Genomic DNA, 21,412 nt, shown 5'->3' on the forward strand with positions numbered 1-21,412 from the left:
ACGACCAGAACAGAAACAATGTAGCTAGCTCCTACTTGCTAATGCACAAACTCTGTCATCTGCTCTTTGCAAATCAATTTGACGGGCATTAGTACCACGAAGTATCACATGCTCCCTCACAACGATAATTTGTTACATGAAAATGCAAAGAATTTTAAAATGATCAAAAGCACTTAATGCAATTTTAAGGAAATGACACTTCATGTTGACTGAAACTCATTTTATTTTTTGCTTAAAGTACCCTCAGGGCCACAGGCATTAAAGAGGGGAGTGGTTACAAAGTAGTAGAGTAAAAGAAACAAGTGCATTGAGTTCTTGTAACATAATGATTCTCCTGATTATACAATGTTAGCTAATGTTTTGCAAAAAAGTTTGTTATCTGTGATGGCTACGATACTTGGTGGTTCCATTTCTGAGATGTACGGGGCATGAAAGAAAGACTTCGTGTTACATGAATCAATTCCTACTTTACTGCGATGATCGACGCAGTTTGAAATGCACTGAGGCCGCAGAATGAAGTCGTCATGAAGTGTGGTGTGATAGAAAATTTTATGAAATAGCAAACGATGGCCGACTTTACGGTGATTAGCTAGTGGAATGAGTGCTAGGCCAGTTTACATTGAAGTTATACTCGCAGTACGGTTATAATTAGAAATAATGAAACGAGTATAGTTATTTTGTACTCGTTCAAGTGAAGTAATAAGATTGACGCGACTGGGATCTCGTATTGCAGATGCATATTCAAGTTTCCAGCGAATTAGTCTTGTAAAGCTGTCGTTCTAAAGTAGACGGTGCTTTGGAAAAGTTACGCCTCAAGTACCCGAGCATGTGATTAGCACTGCTAATGACGTACTCTATATTATTGGTCCAATTTAAGTTATTTATATGACATGACAAAATCTAAGGGAAAGTTAGCATGGCAAGTGCTAGGATTAGAATTAGATCTGGAAATGCGCATGATTTTACATTTGCTTACAAGAGGCTCATATACAGTTTGCATGAAATCAATAACTAGGCTAGTACTGCACCATAAGAGATAGCTAGAAAAGGCAAGCTCACACAACCGGCCAGCCTATTTCACACTTCACAAACTTGAGAAATCACTAAAAGCAAATTTTCTTTCTCTTCAAACAGCAGATGACAAAACCTGCGCACGGTGTGCTCCCAAAAATATTTTGAAATGTACTCGTAGAATAAGTTCAGCTTAACATTCAGCTAATCAACAGTGAACAGGCAAGGGAAACCTCAGCGTGGGAACTGTTCTTCGTCTCGGCCCTCACAAATATGTTTGCTTGGTGAAACGCTGGCTCCAAGCTGAGGCTTCTCTTGGTCACCTGTTACTCAACTGAAGTGTTCATCTCCTTGCAACCTCTTTGCTGTGTTTGAATACATATACCGAGATTATTTTTCACCATGAAACCACAAATTACATTTTCCAAGGATCTGTGAGCATTAATTGGGCTTGCTTATATGTTGATTTAGTGCCCTTGTTTATTCACACAATATTTCCAGAAGTCCTTGTAAGCACTGCTGTCTCCATAACGTTCCTTGGTTTCCTTACAAGTACTCTACTTGTGTCAAAGCCTTTGCTGCCGCACCTGAGCACTAAATGTGCAGCAGAAAAATATCAAGAGCAGGAAATGTGATGTAAAATTTAGCATAACGCCCCCCTCCTACACTTCGTGCCTCTCGCCAATGTGTTATGAGAGCTATGAGACATTGCAGCTCGAGCTTATCTTGCTGACAGTACATTTTTGCCGAGAAATTTTTCGTGTTCCTTTCTTTAATCTAGCTGAAATCGTCGAACGCAGAGAATCTGTGTTTCTGTATGTTGTAAACTCAGTGACGGACAACATTAAGTCCACCTGAGCTGTACGAAAATTGTGATCATGTACTGCCTCATTCACCATTGACAATAAACAATGTGAGCTTACTTGTTTGAAGTGTTTTATTGCCAGTTGAGGCCTTTCGGTCACCTGGCGACATAATGAAGATATCTGTAGTCATGTTAGAGTACAGTACACACGAATACCTCCCCGAAAGCGGTAACAAAACGCCCCAAACCAGCGAGCGAGCAGCGCGACCAGCCCTACGAACCGCTACCGTAGCGGCCATATTGCTCACTACCTAATGATGATGATATTAGTTTCGATTCTGCCAGCGCCATCTCTCGGTCGCATACTTTAGTTCACAACGCCACCGCTACGCTTATTTTCGTTGCACTGTGGAAGGTACAGTTTCCCTTCTCTAAGTTTATATGGGTGTTCTGTGCTTACATCTTGCCCTCACTTGCACGCTTTTCTCGCCGCAGAAGACACCCTTTACCACTCACTCTCCCACGCTGTCATACCGTCACGTTTTCTGCCTTTTTCTTTTTTCGAACCGCTGCAGACTGGAACGGCCTGCCTCATCACATCCCGGAAATTACATGGCCCTGTGCGTTTGCAAATTCCATAGATATTCATTACCTGCCTTAAAAAATGGCTACAGGGGCATCTATGTGTACTAGCATTTATTTTTCCTTTCAGCCTTTTACTGTGTATTTTTATGTATTTTGTTTATGCATACATATAAAAATCCCACCACTTTTGTAATACCCCTGAAGTCAAGGGTGTTTAACAATTAGTTAGTTATGTAAGGTTTTGTGGCGCAAAAGCAACTAAGGCTATGATGCGCCATGCACAGGTTGAAAATATGTAACTTGATAAAAGTGCTTCAAGCAACAAAGATCATTTACATTAAAATTTGTTTAAGAACCCTGTTTCATCTAAAAAATTAAAAACATCGTCTAGAGATACAAGTGCATTTTCAGCTAGGATCAGGGATGGATGAAGTGGTGTTAGTGTTTTGTAAAGTTCATAAAAATATTTCTGTCTTTTTTCCTCCAACGCCGGACATGTTATTAAAATGTGATTCACAGTTAGGGATTCTTGGCAGTGGACACAAACCATTTGTTGTTCATTTTTCAATAAAAAGTTATGTGTGAGATGTGTGTGTCCGATGCGAATGCGACATAGAATGACTTCCATGAAACGTTCCTGGTGATAAGATGTCTTCCACTCCTGTAGTATGGGTTTTAATATTTGTAGTTTGTTATTTACTTGGCAGCCCCACTCGTGTTGCCACTTTGAGGTGATCGCAGCACGGACCACCCGGACACAGTCCTTGAATGGAAGATTTATTTGTCTAATTTTGTTACAGGCTGTGGGTGCTGCACATTTGTCCGCCTTTTCATTTCCCGGGATTCCCACGTGACTTGGAACCCAACAGAGACGAATTATTTTACCACGCTTTTCACATTTGCCGAGCATTCTCAGGATGTAGCCGAGAAAAGGTTCGCACTCTGATTTTCTATGGAGAGAATTAAGTGAACTTAGGGAATCTGTGTATAGACAACTGCTTTTTTATAATCTTCTGTTACTATTTTTTCCAAGGCCATAAGCAGGGCATATACTTCGGCTGTAAAAACCGAAGCAGACTGTGGCAACCTAAGACAATTTTCCCAGTGTTCCGATACAACTGCGCTTCCAACATGTTCATTTGTCTTGGAACCGTCAGTGTAAAACTCGGTGTAGTCATTGTATTTATTTTGTAGTTCTAAGAAATCTTGCATTATGTGTTCAAGCGGTGTTTCTTTTTTCTTGTGGCATGTTAGGGTAAAATCGCAAAAATGTGCGAAACCATGCCATGGGGGGAGTCTGTTCGGTCTTTCGGCGACCTTGAGAGCCTCGCTCGGAACATTGTAGCTTTGGCACATATCTTCGAATCGAAGGATAAGTGGTCTCACGCTATGTGGTTTGTTGGCATAGTGTGTTCTGTGTGTGGTGTAAGTAACAAGAGTGTGGCATATATGATTAGGTAAAGCTGTGATTCTGAGCACGTATGAAATTGTAAGCAAAGCTCTTCGGTGCTCCAAACAGGGTTCGTTACTGTCGGCATATAGGCTTTCTACTGGTGAGGTTCTGTACGCACCAGTTGCTAAGCGTAGTCCGTGGTTGTGCGTGGGGTCAAGACGTTTGATGTACGACTGCCTTGCTGACCCGTAAACTATGCAACCGTAGTCAAGAATGCTGCGCACGACAGAGCGGTAAATACGTAACAGGCATGTTCGGTCGGCGCCCCAATGCTTACGTGATAGGACCTTCAGGATGTTAAGTGCTTTGTTTGCCTTAGTTTTTACGCTGTTAATGTGGGCGATAAAGTTTAGTTTACTATCAAAAATGATTCCTAAGAACTTTTGCTCTTGCTTAACCGGTAACGGGCTTTGATTTAATTTGAGAGCTGGGTCAGGGTGTAACCCCCTTTTTTGTGAAAATACCACTGCCACAGTTTTTTGTGTAGAAAACCGAAATCCATTTTTATCGGCCCATTGCGTCAACTTGTTAATTGTTATCTGGATTTGCCTTTCGCATGTAGACATACCCGCGGCACGGTATGCAATTTGAAGGTCGTCGACGTATAAAGAGTACATAATGTTGGGCGGTATAACTGAATTTATGGAGTTCATCTTCACCACGAAGAGAGTAGTGCTTAATACGCAACCCTGTGGGACGCCATTTTCTTGGACAAAGACTCGGGACAGTGTTGCTCCCAGACGGACTTGAAATGTTCGGTTTGACAGAAAATCGGCCAGACAGTTGAGCATTCTGCCGCGTATTCCTAGTGTTGCTAGATCTTGTAAAATGCCATACCTCCATGTGGTGTCGTATGCTTTTTCTAGGTCGAAAAACACCGCTAGGCAGTGCTGTTTATAAAGGAATGCCTCACGTATGGTGTGTTCAAGACGAACGAGATGGTCAGAGCCTTTCTTGTAACCACACTGATGAGTGTCTAGTAAGTTATCTGTTTCGAGAACGTATGTTAGTCTTATATTTATTATGCTTTCGTAGGATTTAGCGAGGCAACTTGTTAGTGCTAAAGGTCTGTAGCTGTTAGGTGTATTTGGTGACTTTCCCGCCTTCAGAAAGGGAACAATAATAGCCTTTTTCCACTCTGCAGGCATTTTACCCGTTTCCCAGATCATGTTAAAAAACCGCAACAAGGCCTCTACCGCTTTCTGGGACAAATGGGACAGCATAGCGTAATGTATTTTGTCAGGACCCGGTGCTGTTTTCTTACCCGAAGAGATTATTCTGTTTATTTCGTGGAGTGTTAACGGGGCATTGAACGGTCTATCTGAACTTCCCGTTGTCGGAAGCTTTTGTTTTTCGGCGGACTGTTTGTGTTTTAGGAATGTTGCTGAATAGTTTGCTGAGCTAGATATGGTGTAGAAGTGCTCGCCTAATATGTCTGCTTGTTCCTGGAGACTTGTTTGTGTGCCTGGAGTTGACAGTATGGGGATCGTGTAGGGAGCATAGTTGCCCCTAAACTTGCGAACCTGGTCCCACATTCTCTTGGATGTTATTGAACTGTTAATCGAGGAGATATAGTTTTTCCATGAATTTCGTTCTGCTTGTCTACGGATATACCTCGCCTTTGCTTTCGCTTTTTGAATAATAAGAGATTATCTTGGGTTGGGTACCTTCGGAAGATACCCCACGCTTTGTTTTGAATTTTTTTAGCTTCTGTACATTCATTCGTCCACCAGGGTTTTAGTTTTTTACTCACAAATCCAGAAGATTGGGGAATAGCCTCTTCCGCCGCAGCAACTATGCAAGCAGTAATCCTCTCATTCGCTTCATCTATGCTTAGGCCATCTAAGATAACTTTTTCTAAACTGGCTTTTTCAGTGAAGAGAGGCCAGTTTGCTAGGTGCAGTTTCCAACGGCGTGGCCTAGAAAGTGTTATAGGCAGTACGGATGTTAGTTTTATGACTGCAGGCATATGATCACTACCGTAGGGATTATTTATTACAGTCCAATGAAGATCGGTGAACAGAGATGGGGAACACATTGCCAAATCCAGGCAACTCATAGCTCCTGTGCTAGGGGAACAGTACGTGGCCGCACCAGTATTTAAAAGGCATAGTTCATTACTTAGGATAAAATCTTCGATTGTTAGTCCCCTATGGTCAGTTTTTTTGCTCCCCCATAGTGTATTATGCCCATTAAAATCTCCCGCTATAAGAAATGGTTCCGGTAGCTGGTCTAAAATCAGGTCTAAATCTCTTACAGTGAACTGTGTGTGTGGAGGAATATAGAGGGAACAGATGGTAATGGTTTTATGTGCTAAAATGGTGACAGCAGTGGCTTCTATGTGGCTATTAATGGTTTACTGCTCTAGCTGGAATTCCGTGTTTCACAACCACAGCCACACCGCCCGAAAGCCGGTTAGCTTGGGTACGGTCGCGCCGTACAACAGTGAAGCCTTTTAAGATATTAATGTTTTTGTCACATAAGTTTGTTTCCTGTAGGCACAAAGCCACAGGGGAGAGGTTATTTAGTATATCTCTTATGTCACCTAAGTTGTGTAAAGTCCTCTGCAGTTCCAGTGGATAATAAAAGCCATTTTAAAACATAAAGGTAAAAAATGCCATTATGATTCTATAAGGTATAAGATGTTAGGTGACATTGTTTGGAGAGGGTTATTAGAAAGGAGGGATAACCTTTAGGTTATCACTTTCTGAATTAACGTGGTTATTGGGACTTTGTCCCTCTTGGCGCGCTCGAGAGAGCGCTTGTCCTTCGGTGTCGACGACACCGGGGTTTTTGCGTCGACCTCCATTGCTCTCTCAGAGGCGCTGGAGGATCGAGAGTTGGGCGCCGGGACACGTGTCTCGGGCCGTGGAGTTCGATTGAGTTTAGGGCCTTGCGAGACTGGTGTCTGCGGGCCCTCGAAGACGATGGAGCAGCTCTGGCTGCTGCCACCACGGGGGCGGGAGGGGTCACTGCGGGACCACTGTGCGTGGGCTCGGAGGACTCCCGAGGCCTCTGTGACGCTGCCCCCACCTGCGTCACATCGGCATAACTTCTTCTGGAGAGGTAAGACAATCGCTTTCGTGCTTCAAAGAACGAGATTTTTTCTTTAAAAGTTAGTGCAATTACTTCCTTTTCTTTTTTCCAGCAAGGGCAAGACCGCGAGTAAGCTGGATGGTCCCCTTTGCAGTTAACACAGTGTGGAGAAGAAGTGCAATTGTCAGATTGGTGGTCATTGGAGCTGCATTTAGCACAGGTTGTTTGTCCTCGACATGCGTGTGAAGCATGTCCAAACCGTTGACATTTGAAAAATCGTCTGGGGTTGGGGATATATGGTCTGACATTTACTTTTACGTATCCTGCATTCAGAGAGGTAGGCATTTCGCTTGTCCCAAAGGTAAGTATAACATGTTTTGTCGGAATTTCTTGATCATTTCTGCGGATGACGATTCTTTCTACTTTAGTCACGTTTTGTTCTTGGAAACCCTCCAGCAGTTCCTCATCACTCAAGCCAAGGAAGTCCTCCTCGGATATCACGCCCCTGCTTGTATTTAGTGTTCTGTGGGCTGAAATAGTGACTGCCGCGTCGCCAATGCTGGTAAGTTCTGAGAGCTTTTGCACTTGATCTTTGTCATTTAGTTCTAGGAGGAGGTCCCCGCTAGACATTTTTGAGGCTTTGTATGTTGATCCAATTTTGTCTTGCAGGCACTTGGCCACCAGAAATGGTGAAAGCTTTCTTATGGGTATGTTGTTTTCACTATGCATTACATGGTATTTGGGGAATGCTGGGGTTTTGATCCGAAAGGAGAACTGAAACGTTGCTTCGGTGCGGCCTCTTTTCAGAGGCCGATCATACACAACAGAGGTTTGCGCTGCCGTAAGAAGCTGTCTATATTCGGCAACAGCGCCGACCACCCACCACGGAGCCCAACGAGGGGACGCGGCAGAGCTTGTACACAAGTCTGCACGACGCCAGTCGTACGCCGCTACTATAACCAAATATGGTGTACCCAAGGTAGGATAGCCACACACGGTTAACCCTTGCCGCCAGGGGGAATGGAAGTAAATGGAAGAGAGTAGAAGACAGGAAAGGCGAAAAAGTATGAGAGAGAGACGAAGATTGGGGAGAGAGAGACAGGAAAGGGCGACTACCGATTTCCCCCGGGTGGGTCAGTCCGGGGGTGCCGTCTACGCGAAGCGGAGGCCAAAGAGGTGTGTTGCCTCCACCGAGGGGCCGTAAAGGTCCAAACACCCGGCATCGGCTCAACCTCCAGGATCCTCTTTTCCCCGGACACGGCTAAGCCGCGCACGGCTACACGCGGGAGGGGCCAACCCTCAAGTGCTCGGGTACGTGGTGTCGCAACACACCAAACGCCTGCTTACGCAGACGCCCCTGCGGGGGGTGTTTAATAAGCAAAACAAAGAAGTAGAAGTAAATAATGTAATTGGAATTGACTTTGAATCAATCACCGCTTTTTATTTAAGCCCTGTCAACCATGGGTAAAAGTGAACTCTTTTTATACTCATTCTTTTACCAAAACGCCTTTTCATGCATTGAAGCTCGGCAATAACTGGAATATCAGAGCATTTTGTCGCACACTTTGCGAACGCATCTTTGAAAACTCGCTTCGTTATCACAATTAGTTCCAAAGGAATATAACTTGCGCACACACCGTCTACAATTCGTAAATGGCAATGTGTGCCGCAAAGTAATTAACTTAGACGTTACCTAGCCAAATTTTGGTAATTACTAGGTCATGCATTTTGATTTCTAGTGCGAAGAATGCCCGCCATTTAGAGTAATTTAGCTTAATATGCAATATTTTGACATATGCCTCGAGCGCGTTTTAAAACGTTTCGCCAACGATAAAAAGAGCCCCATAAAAATTCCCTGGCTCAACCTTGAGAAACAAATAAAAAACTAAATTATGGGGTCGGACGTGCCAGAACCACGATATGATTATGAGGAACGCTGTAGGGGGGGACTCCCGTTTAATTTTGACCTCCAAGGGTTCTTTACCGTCCACCTAATGCACTGTATGCTGGAGCTTTAGCATTTCACCTCCATCGAAATGCGGCCGCCGTGGCCATGTTCTGTTTCTACGCTTTCGGGCTCAACAGTGCAGCACCATAACCACTACGCCACCCCGCGGGTCCTTGAGAAACATACGCTGCGCCCTTGAACCTGAGACACACCTGAAGAGTAAATGTAGGGTTCAGATATTGCACGGTCAATAGGCAACTACTTTTGTCCTAGAATACGAGTAGCTCGAAAGTCATTTACAAAAATTAGGAAGACACCCTAACTTTCCATCTTAAGCTCCGTAAGACGGTGACCAACTTCATTGAAGGTCTTCGAGAGATTAAAGTAGACAGTGTCTACGTAACACCGCAACGAAACCAAACATGGGCTATATATAGTTAAAGTGAGAACTTAGATTCGTCTTAACAGACCATTCTCTCATACACACATGCTGCTGAGGTAACAAATGTTTAGAGTTGTGGGAAGAGATACATGTGTGGACTATAGTTGCAAATATGTTTGCGACACTGCACAACAAGAAATTCGAATGATAATTCGATGTGAGACAGGAATCTCCTACCGGGAGGATGGGTACGACTACAGCTTGCTTCTACACAGCTGGAAAAACTCCAGAGGAATAAAATCCGGCACTGTGGGAAACAAGCGGCCAAAGCCTTTAACAATCAAAAGAAGGGATACCATCGATACCCAAAGAAACAATTGGCTTCAACTTATTAATTGCCTCGAGGAAATCCGATGAACCTGAATAGAGGTAATGTATCCGTAACATTGGGCATGGTACACGACATTGTGACATTTTAAGTACCATCAAAAACGTAACACGTGCGAAAAATCTTCGGAAACGTATCAGCTACCTGCTTAGAAACTGTAAAGGTATCAACTCTGTCATCGCTGCAGACGCGCAGGCATATCTGTGGACACGTGCGTGCATTACATTTTCCAAACTTCCTGAAACACTTTGAATTAGTATTTACACTTTGCTCAACGTGATTTTCATAAACAAGTTTGCTCGAGCAAAAAAAGTATTTTCTTTTTGTCGAAGAGCGGTATTCCTTCAATTTTACGCAATAGAGTTCAAATCACGTGTTTTGTAATTGAGTATCAAAGCGTTTTTTTTTTTTTTGCTGAGATGTTTTTAACCCTCTCGAGAACCAGGAAAAAAATTTGCGGACTTTTGGCACGTTTTGTGGCGTGTATCTATCAATGGCTTCTTCTACTAGCCGCGTTAACCTAGCAGCCACTGAATCAGTATCAGAACAAGCTCGGACTTCTGACCGCATCCAAGATTCGATATCTTGATAAAGGCCTATGTAGTCCTCTTGATGTTAACCATAAACGAGCCTCAAGGAAACCAGACGGGTTACAAAAGCAAAGTTAAATTCAAGCCCGTAAGAGGGATGAAATCGATGAACTTTTACAACCAAACCACAGCTTCAATCACTCTGTCTATTGAAAAACTTGATAACAGTAGGTCGTGCGTGTTTCCGACAAAATGTTTTAAAGGTGCTGTATTAAGAAGTTCATAAAAGGGAGAAACCACGAATTCTAGGTTGCAGTGACGGAATCGCAGCGGTCCGTGATTTACTGCACAGAGTCAATACGGGGAAGGTTAAGACCACCGTATATTTAGACTCTGCGCTTGCTACAATCAATATCACTTGAAAGGCTGTCAAAATGCCTGACGAACGAAGAGGAGTCCACTTTTGGTGGCAAGTAATTTCCGATGAGTTAACTGCAACGGTCGCATGAATGAAGTTCATAAAAACACATCCTTCCCAAAATTCAAGAGCGGGCCTTTGGTGTGCTTCAAGCTTTCTCGGTACTGATACGTGGACACCACCATTAAACATTTCACAATTCGCCGCATAATATTGGTCACGGCGGAAAACAACGCAATATTGAATGAAATAACTTGCATACAGCTAATCCGGGCACAGCTAATTTCAGTAAGGTTAACTGTGTGAAAAAATGGTCCTTTTAGGTTGGAAGGAAATTCATCAGCCTGTTCTTATATTCACTAGATGATAGCGCCCGTTAATCTTACTCTCTATCGCCATCAGAATTGACAAAGGCTTGCCAAACGCGAAACCATTTAATTTTGCCGTAAGATAATTACAATATGCACCCGTCTGGCTTAAGCTCAGGACAGTTCAATGCCTGAAATGCCTCCACGTCTCCAGTTATATCGAAAAAGGCGTATGATGCGAACTTTGTCCGATGTTTCACACAACACAGTTCTACCCTCTAAAAAAGGCGTGGTTATTTCAAGAACATAATGGATTGTTGTGTCTGGGTCAAGTCGAGAAACGAACAAGGCTTTCGGCCTAAGATACACACTGTTTACCTTGCATTCTTCGAAGGTTCTTTCAGAAACCCGTTTTTGGCTCCTGGATTTCCGGTCTGAACCCATCCCGGGGGGTTTCCAACGACGTCGCGACCACGCCGTCCGCATCAAAGTCCGCGCAGTCAGAAGCACTGGTGCACTTTGCATCCCCGAGTTCAGCTGGAATCTTCCATAAACCAGGGCATCGCGAAACATAGGAAACTGAGGTAGCCAGACGTTGTCTGGCTGCTGCACTCGCCCTAATAGCAGATTGCACTGCCACGTTTCCTGCAGCAGTAGACGAGAAAGGAGGGCGTGTCACATTCGATAAGGACGAAGCACCAGCCACACTGCTGTCTAGTCGTGATTGTTCCGAGAGCAAGAAGTTGTTTGCGTTTTCAAACATTTCACTTCTGTCATGAGCATATCCAGCTTGTTTAGAAAACAAGAAAGCGTATTTACAACTTCCGACGAAAGCACGTCACGGTTCTGTGTTGTCTGGCTGAAATTCTGCGCTGTTGGGCTTCCTGGGCCAGCAGCACCGTCACTTTCACGTTGCTTGAATGACCACCGAATACAGGACTGGCACTTCAAAATGCTCTGTCCCGTTTCTATAAAAACGTTGTGTTCGGGGCTCACGTTGGCACACTTGCAATGGAAGAGCTTTTTGGAGCGGCAAGAACAGTGCAAGAACTTATTTTTTTCGTAAATGCTACTCGATCAGGACCCACATACATTATTTGGTGGCTAGTCTTGTACAGGGGAGGTTATTGATTTGCAGTTGAGCGACTGTTCACTCATGGCAGCAGCAGAGCGCATTTTCATGCGTCTGCTCGCATGCGGTGCCCAGCACGGATGCGAGCGCGCACACAACAGAGTTAATTTTAGAGCGCAGCTGTTACATGCGCATTCCTGCGTAGATCGTCGGCGTCCTCGGCGTAACCGAGCGAACGAGCACAACGAATGACGAAAGAGCGAACGCGGAGCCCAGCGGAGAAAGAAAGACGGCAATAACGAAGAGAGCGAAGAGAAGGAAAGCGGGGGAGGGAGAAGAAGAGCGTAGTGCCGCGCCAGACGCGTTGTGTGGCGGCGACCGCTACGAGATGGCTCCAGAGCAACGCACCGTCGTTTGTTCACCGATGACGTCATCGATAAGGCATGCGGCGAGCACGTCCACTGATACCATATATGGAAACAAAGCACTGCATGAGTGGAGGTCTCACTGCGGCGGCTGCGGTGAATCGCGCCCACGCGTCACCCACGCGCTGCCTCTCGCGATTTCCCGATAATCGATGGGGTCGCGGCAGCACTTCTCTCCGTTTGCAACGTTCCGCACGAGACAGATTATCTGCACCAGCCAATATATCGCGAAGTGAAAACACTTGCAGAGCTGCGCTCAACTTTCGCATTATGGGGTATCCTAATCGTCAGTGATTTTTTTTATTTCTTTTTTTTTTTGATAACTACTCAGGTTCGCCATTCGGGAGGACTAATAACCATTTCTGCATTCGGCGGAAACTGGCCGGTGGGCATTTTATTGTGACCAAATCATTACGCGTCGTTGTGATACACATATGCGCGATAAAAGTGAATTCAGTGTGGATGGCGATCAGTAGGGAGTGAAATTACGCCTTGCAGGTTTAGAATAGAGACCACTAATTTGATAGAGTGGAATTCCGAGCGTAAAATTCTGAATAAAGTGGCGATTCAAGGACTTCAATAATATGCGAATGCCTACAAGTTAATAGGCAAGCAATAACGATCCATTTACCCCGGCACAGGTGTATTAATAACCATGAAATTGTTCAGCTAATGATAAGCAACTAAGTAAAATGACACATCACACATCACCGTCTTCGTCTTGGAGTTTTGCTTCAAACACGTTAGGCGTGACTTCACAAACGCAATGTCAGGTCAAAGCATACGACTTAGCCGGTATACTACTGTCTGGCGAAATACTTTCCGTGTCGAGTAAATGACGTTCTAAAGAATAGACCTTCACAAATTGAGATTTATACCGCTTTGATGGTAGCATCCCAGCTCACAACCTCAGCCTAAATTGCACGCGAATACAGCAGCTGTACTGTTCAACTGGTGTGATCCTGCCAGAGAATATATATATATATATATATATATACCAGGAAAAGCGATTCTGGGTCCGTGTAAATATTCACAGTGAAGTAGACGCGTGTATGAAGCGGTTTATTGACGTTTCGGCCGGGGTCCGGCCTTCATCAGCTGATGAAGGTCGCACCCCGGATATATATATATATATATATATATATATATGCGCCTAGCTACAAGCCCACCTAGTAGCGCACAGCAGTAGTAGCAGCCATGCCAAACTCGGCATAATAGGAAAAGAAATATTTGCTTTAAAACGAGGTGCTCGTTCTTCAATGCTTCGTGGCGCTTTGCACCCGACTAATTGGCTGAGTTCGTTGCTTCAATTGTGATTAAAAAAAACAGAACTCCAGAATTTCAAACAAAGAGTCTTTTCTTTTTAGTCTCCGACAATATTCGCCTTTCTAAATAATGAAAGTGAAATCCGAAAGACGTACCACGGCTCTGATGTTGCATTTTCTTCCTTCCTTTCTTCGTTATTTATTTTAATTCCTTTGGGAAGGAGGATTCAAAGTCTCTTTCGTCGACTTTAGGGAATTTGTAGTCTTAGTTGGGATTAGGAGGTATCTCAGTCGGTTCTATGGACGCTGCTGTAAAAAAAAAAAGAAAGAAAGCTTATGCGTGTTTTTCAAGACGGTGAACCGAAGCGCAAGTGATGAATTGCTCTCTAATGGTGTTCGCTTGCACAGACGGGATAAGAATCAAACTGGTTTACTTGGCGACCACTTTTTTTGGCAATAAATAGACAAATGAAAAAAAAAAACCTACTGGATGCACATGCGTAACTTCACCAAACATTGCAAATGGTTCTCCTTTGTTCTCGCTCTTGGGTCCGTTATGAGTGCGCGTTTTGATTGTGACAACACAAATGGCAAAAAAATTGCAGTTTCACCGGAAAGTCGACGCATCGATTACGATAGCAAATAACTAGATAACTACACGAGCTAAGAATATTAGTTTTATGGACAGTATAAACTTGTATTCGCTTACTAACTAAAGTAACAAGCACGGTATAACTTCTGCACAGGTGAACATGAACACATCTCGCTCGATGACCGCGGAAACTTGTCAAAACGCTTAAGTGATGACGCGCGGGAGCAGCAGTGAGCTAATTGACCTTCGTGCCGTCTCTCCCTTCAATGTGAACTAAACATCAAAAGCACATCGCATACGAAACTACCGGCACTCGGCGAAGCTACCGGCACTCGGCGGCACTCGGCAGATCGCCTTGAAGATAAAGCCCGCGCGGGTGCGTACTTTTTCCACGTCGCAGGGGGCTCTCAAGATACAGCACCCGCGCGGCTGCTGCTGGAGTAGCCCCCCCGCCCCCTTTCTCGCCTCCCCCTTACGTGCCCCGAGCGTGACAGAAGAAGCGCGCTTCCTTTCTCCCTCGCGCGCGTGAGATTGAGCCGCTATCTTTGGCTGACCATCGCAGGCTTTCACTCCACCTCACGGCGACGTCCCCGAAGACGTTCACTACCACGTCCGCCTCAGAAATCCCGGCCGCGGCGGCCGCATTTCGATGGAGGCGAAATGCAAAAACGCCCGAGTGCTTGCGTTGTAGTGCAGGTTAAAGAACCGCAGGTGGTCAAAATTAATCCGGAGCCCTCCACTACTGCGTGCCTCATAATCAAAACTGGTTTTGGGCACGTGCGAAACCCCGGAAAGAAGAAGACACGGCAGAAATGCGCTTGGAGTGTCTATATATTTGCTGTCGCATTAAAAAAATGCAAAAAGGTGCAGCCGACTTGTCCCACCTTGCGGAAATACAGCCCTATTTCCGGTGAGGCTGTTTCTTTTGAGCAGTTCCCTAAAAAAAATCGGTTTACTCCCATTAAATCGCACACTAGAAAACGTAGCCCAATTATAAGTCACCCGTTTGCAGCCTGGCCTCCATAGAATACTTCAGAATGCTCGATCGGTTATTAATATTTAGGAAAGTTGGTACGTTAGTAGTAGTAGTAGTAGTAGTAGTAGTAGTAGTAGTAGTAGTAGTAGTAGTAGTAGTAAAACTTTATTATAATCAGAAACCGGACAGGCTCCTACCCCAGTCCACAGAGGGGGTAGGGAGTTAAAGACGAAGTTTGTCCAGCAGGGTGGTGCCCCTATTCCAAGGCCCCACTAGCACGGGCCATCCGCTCAGCTCGTTGGATCAGTCGTAGCTGATCTTCCAGGGCCGGGCTAGACAGCAGCGCCTCCCATTCGTTCCACGTGCCGTTGGTACTTTACCGACACACTTTTAACTTACATCGTCATCAGTGATAATGGTCCACCCATTTTCACAGAGCTGGATCCTCGGTGGCGGTTATAGTTCTACTACAACTCTGGGGTAAATTCTGCGCCATAAGTGAACCACATAATTTCAACTTTGCCTACAAATCAGCCGTGACCTCACCTCTGTTTCAACTAAACATCAACAAGGCGACTATTTTAGTAAGGTAGAAATATGGGCGACTAGGAAAGGATGCATACTTAATAATCAGCGCGAAAACAACTGAAGACACAGAGGTAGAAGGATACAGGACGAGCGCTGTCTAACAACTGAAATTTATTGAACAATACGCTTGAAAAAGAAAACCAACAACCTGCGTGCGCATGAATTCGAAGTCACGTGGAAATAGTTATTAAGCAAGTGCGTTTGGCAATCTAACAAAACGACAGATGGCTCGGATACGAAATCACCGTGCAATCTTTTTATATGGAAGGCTTCACGAGCCCTTGTGTCTTTGTGCTTGACGATGATATCAGTTCTTTTGAAGTAAAGACTGTAACCACAAGATCTACATTCTTTCAAAAACACGTTTTGTTGACCGGAAGGAAAATAGCCCAACTTCACGTTCTCGTGCAGTCATCACATACGGTGCGCGCAGAGCCCCAGCGGTAAACGTGGCGAAGTTATTGAAAAGGAAAAAAAAAAAAGCTGCGCTACAGAAAGGACAAAGCGTGCGAGATGACAAATCACGCTGAGTTTATGTGACCTTTTTTTCATCTCTTCGGTAAAGTTGCTGTTTTTCGTCTTGTCCACACGTGTTGTGTTATGCTAGCGTATTCGTTCAAAGGAGCTTTTCGTGGAGGTCTTCATCTTATCTGGAGGCATCTGGATTGTCTCTTGGCATTGCTGAAACCACCCCAAAAGCTTTATTCGGAATGAATCACGCGAGACGAGATCCGAAGCGAGTTGATGTAGATACATTATGGCGGTTGCAGCTAGGGTGCTCGGCAAAATATTTGCATGACCCATACTCCTGTCCATCATTTTCCGTATAGCGGTATCTGATATTTAATATATCAACAGAAAGACTAGATTTACTGTAGACGGAACCATTATAACGATAACTTCAATCACATTGCAAGTATCTTTAAAGTGCTCTTCTCATATTCTTGGCCAGTAACATATAACCCAGTGCTACAGCGGAGATTTTCAGATATTAGTGGTGTAAAAACCTGCATCGGTGACGGGAACAATTTCCTGTCACTTGGAATTGGTAAATGAGAAAAAAAGCATATTGAAAATCCGTGTCTTTTCTTAACGTTGCCCTGGTGACGGCAACTCACTCGATTGTTTCCATTAGACATATTGCCTTAATATTAGCAAACAACAATGTATATTATTCAAACGTGCCCTGGCATAGTGAAATGAGCAGCTAAGAGGCAGCGAACAGAGTAATGCCATTCAACACGTGTAAGAGGCTGTAGAGAATTTCCAAATACTCTTCGTGTCACTTTTGCTTTAGGCCGCACTTGTGAGGTCACATAGCCGGATGGTGATCGAACACCCAGCGTCCATTACCTGAATGAACTTTTGCCTCCCTGTCTACAGTGCTATTTTGACTGTATGTGTTCGAATCTTCCGGACGCGTTTTACGCAACCAGAGTGAACAGCTGTTGCATGAATGCATGCAATTGCATAGATACTGTGCAACAGCATTCAACTCATCACTAACGAAAATGGCAGCATTTTTTTGTTTAAAGGACGCGTCATTTTCTTCATTTCAAGAATATACTTTTTTTTTCAAGGATATGTCCCTAGGTGTCCTCGTCTCAACCTTATAGGCTTACTCCGTCGGATATTGCTGAAAGCTCCCGTAAGTGGCAATGCAAATAGTATATCGTAGCAGGCCTACAACTCTGCCGTGCCTTTCCAGCGTTCGAGCGCCTCGGAAATAAACAGCCTTAGAATCAGCATTGCAAATAGTATCCGCTTACAGTTCGACATCCGAGCTACTGCGACAAAGTGTGCACTATACGCGTATTGTGTCTCGTTGTGGACCCACGTGCAAAGGTTCTTTTACCCCTTTTACTTCATGCTAAATTGTTTCTTTGTTTTTTAAGGCCTCCGTAAGACAAAAGGAAGGCAGGAAGTAGACTGGAAAATCTAGAATGTCTGACAGCCTACCCGTCGACGCAGAATAATATGAATTGCAATCTACCATCGTCGCAGAAGGACTTTTGCTGGCCGAGATTTGGGATTCGCTGTGTTGTGTGACACGATATCTTCGGGAGTGCTTGAAAAAACAACGGAACAAACAAAAACAAGCTAAACAAGAAAAGAACACGGAGAAAAAGTGAGTACGGTAGCATTTATTATGTCGTTCAAAATCAAGGCAAATCCATGTCACGTGTCTAAGCCCTCGCTACAAATATTTTGGATTCTGAGAATGACCTCTACTTCAAGTGCGCAGACGGTGCAGCTATGCGAGAAGCATCTGAGTTAGTTTCTATTATAGTTGTTGCCGTGTCTTCCACAGCCCTACGTCCGAAGGACTGAGTCGGCGGTTATTGCGGAAAGGGCACAGGAACATGCAGTATAACACTTTTACTTGGTGTTTCGTGTAGATTCATTCGGTTCACTTTAGTTTCAGATATTTGTTGCAGAAAGTTATGCTAGATAAAAGATTGTTACCAAAGTTAGTTGAAGGAACTATGGCACTGCTAATGTTCAGCTACCGTGGAAACTACGGTTATTGTATGGATTGTGTGATCTTGGTGGTTGCGGCTTCAAACGTTTTTGTGCCGATATTTACTGATCTTCATCTTTCTAAATTTTCTAACAGTACGCATAGTTTTCTAAACACTATATACAAGGTAACCACGTGTAATCTCATCATTGCAAACTGTTGCCCTCTCATCGCAATAGTTTGCTGGAAATGATAGATTTGCAAACTTGCAAAGCCGTTTGAAGCCAGAAAGACGAAGCTCAGGCCAATCCATGTACTGACAATCGTTCCCTTGCTGGTTTGCAGCTACAGAAGACACAAATGCTCGAGCTTGCTCTAATAATTATTTAAGGGAACTCTATGCTATATTGTAGTCAAGGAGCACAAGAGGCATACGTGAATATCTTGGCAAAGATCTACAAAGATTCCACAGCTACCTTGGTTCTCCACAAGAAAAGTAGAAAGTCACCTATCAAGAAAGAGGTCAAGCAAGGAGACGCAATCTCTTCACTGCTATTCACTGCATGCTTACAAGAAGTGCTCAAGCTCTTAGACTGACAAGGCTTAGGAGTGGGGATCACCGAGGAATACCTCAACAGCCTTCGGTTTGCAGATGACAATGTGCTATTCAGCTACACTGGAGATGAACTGCAACAAATGACTGAGGGCCTTAACCGAGAACGTGGAGGATTAGAGTTGAAGATTAATATGCACAAGACAATGTTCAATAGGCCGGCAAGGAAACAAGAATTCGGAATCGCCAGTCAGCCTCTAGAGTCTTTAAAGGAGTACGGTTATCTAGGTCAATTGCTCACAGGGGACCCTGATCATGAGAAGAAAATTTACAGAAGAATAAAATTGGGTTGGAGTGCATACGGCAGGCATTGCCAAATCCTGACTGGGAGCTTAGCACTGTTGTTGAAAGAAAAGTTAACAATCATTGTATTCTACCGCTGCTAACAAACAGGGGCAGAAACTTGGAGGTTACCAAATAAGCTCGAGAACAAGTTAAGGACCACACAAAGAGCGATGGAACGAAACATCATGTGGATCCCACGCGCTGAGGGAATCAATGTAAGTGAACCTTTCAGTGCTGTTTGCTTTGATTGAGGATAATTAGCGGTGATGTTGCCAGCAAATGTTTAATTTTTTAACCGTTTAGTGCAATACGAGAGTGGTGAGTCGACATTAACCGTTACCTTGCGTGCACTACTGTTTGTCTGCGTAGTACACAGAACACACAGCGAGACGTGTTGGCTTGAGGGGTTATTGTGTGCCATTGTTCAAAACCTCCGAGAAGGTTACCATTCTGATTGCCTCGTGCACCAATTCATTTCTTGGTGGAACTGTTAAACTTTATTGAAATATGGGGCTGCACGCGGCCAAAACCACAATCGTATTATGAAAAATGCCGTAGTGCCAGACTCTGGATTAAATTTAACTTCCCCCCTCCCCCCTAGGGTTCATTGACATGCACCTAAATCTAAGTACACGAGCGTGTTTGTAGTTCGCTCCCGTCGAAATGCGGTTGCTGTGCCCGGCACCGAACCCGGGACCTCGAGCAACACCATAGCCGCAAAGCTGCCGCAGCGGACACACAAATGTAGATTTGACGTGCGGCCGCTTACGTTGTGTCACCTAGAAGCTACGCTGCTTTAATTTGGCTTTGCGTCTGCATGTCCTGCATCAGTTGTCGGTTTGACCAATTTGCAAGGTGTTTCTTTTTCAGAAATAGCAGAAACGTACCGTACCGTGCCTTGAACTTCAATTTTTCTAGTTTGTCCGCCACCGCTGTCATGTCTGTAATACTATCGTGTTCTTGCCTTCTTACGTTGCCATATCCCTCTCCCGCCCTCCCTCCATGTATGCGAGCAGCAAGCGAAGAATGACAAGGTTGTTCATTCGTTTCGGGACTGCGTCGGTCCTACCAATTCTCTGTCTCCTCTCTCTACCTCCTGTCTACCAATCTATCTACATCCCCTCTGGACAGTTGCATGTTAGCACAAAGGTAAGCGCTGCAGCTGCAGGGGGGCGGTCACGGGTAATTGCAGCATGTAAGGAGGCTATTGTGGCTATACCCCGGGAGCTCCAAAGGCCATTGTGGCAACGCGATGGAAAGGTCCAAACGAGTTTCATGTGTCGCCTTTCCTCTTTGCCGTGTTCCTTTAATGTATGTAACGTGCTCTGAAGCCTCCCGACCTATCTTTCAAGAATGAATATCAATGAAAAGGAAAATGAACAACATATAGGGTCCTCAACTCAGAAAAACAGCGTTCCTGGACTGTTTCGTCAGTTTCTTCTTGTATCGCAGCGAAACGGTGAAAATACTAATAGCTATATTAAAATAAATGCTGGGGTTATACCTGGCGGTGCCACGATAAGATAATGAGGTATACTATGGTGAAATAATGTGGAATAATTTTGACGCCCTGGGATTTAAAACGCACAAATTGTACGGTACACGAGGGTTTTCTGCATTCCCCGCCGTCGGAATGCAGCCACCGTTTCCGGGATCGAACCACCGACGTCGAGCTCAGCAGCGCGTCGCCATTGCCACATAGCTACCGCGGCAGCTTTCTCGCTCTCTCCGCCTTTACATACGCTTCAGTGTTGCCGGAACCCGGTGAGACGACGCAATGTAGCTCCCCGTTTACATGTTTCACATACTTAGGCGAGCGCTCCTATAGCGGGAATTCCCTAAAACTCCAAGAAACGACGCCGCTCATTCCCTTCAGCATACGAAATATATAGGGAGGACAAAGAAGTCCGGACACGTAACCCATGGCGGGAAAATGAGCCGTGAGAGGGAAAGGTTTCCTAAATAAAACAGTTACGAGGAAATAGACGTAGCCGCAGGGCTCTTACCCGAAGCCTGCGGTGATTGAATCGGAAGTACGTGACTTCGACGAACCTCTCGCGCCTCTTTTTGGTCGTTTTCCTTAGGTCCTTCAATGAGTACTCTCTCATTTCTGCTTTCGACAGCGGCTTTCGTCAATGACCTCCGCACGAGGCCGAAGGCACGCCACCGCTGAAAGGGTTCTACAGCTCTCAGTTGTTATATATATATATATATATATATATATATATATATATATAGAGAGAGAGAGAGAGAGAGAGGTAGATTGAGAGC

Source organism: Dermacentor silvarum, chromosome 10, assembly GCF_013339745.2.
Source record: "Dermacentor silvarum isolate Dsil-2018 chromosome 10, BIME_Dsil_1.4, whole genome shotgun sequence".
Taxonomy (NCBI): Eukaryota; Metazoa; Arthropoda; class Arachnida; order Ixodida; family Ixodidae; genus Dermacentor; species Dermacentor silvarum.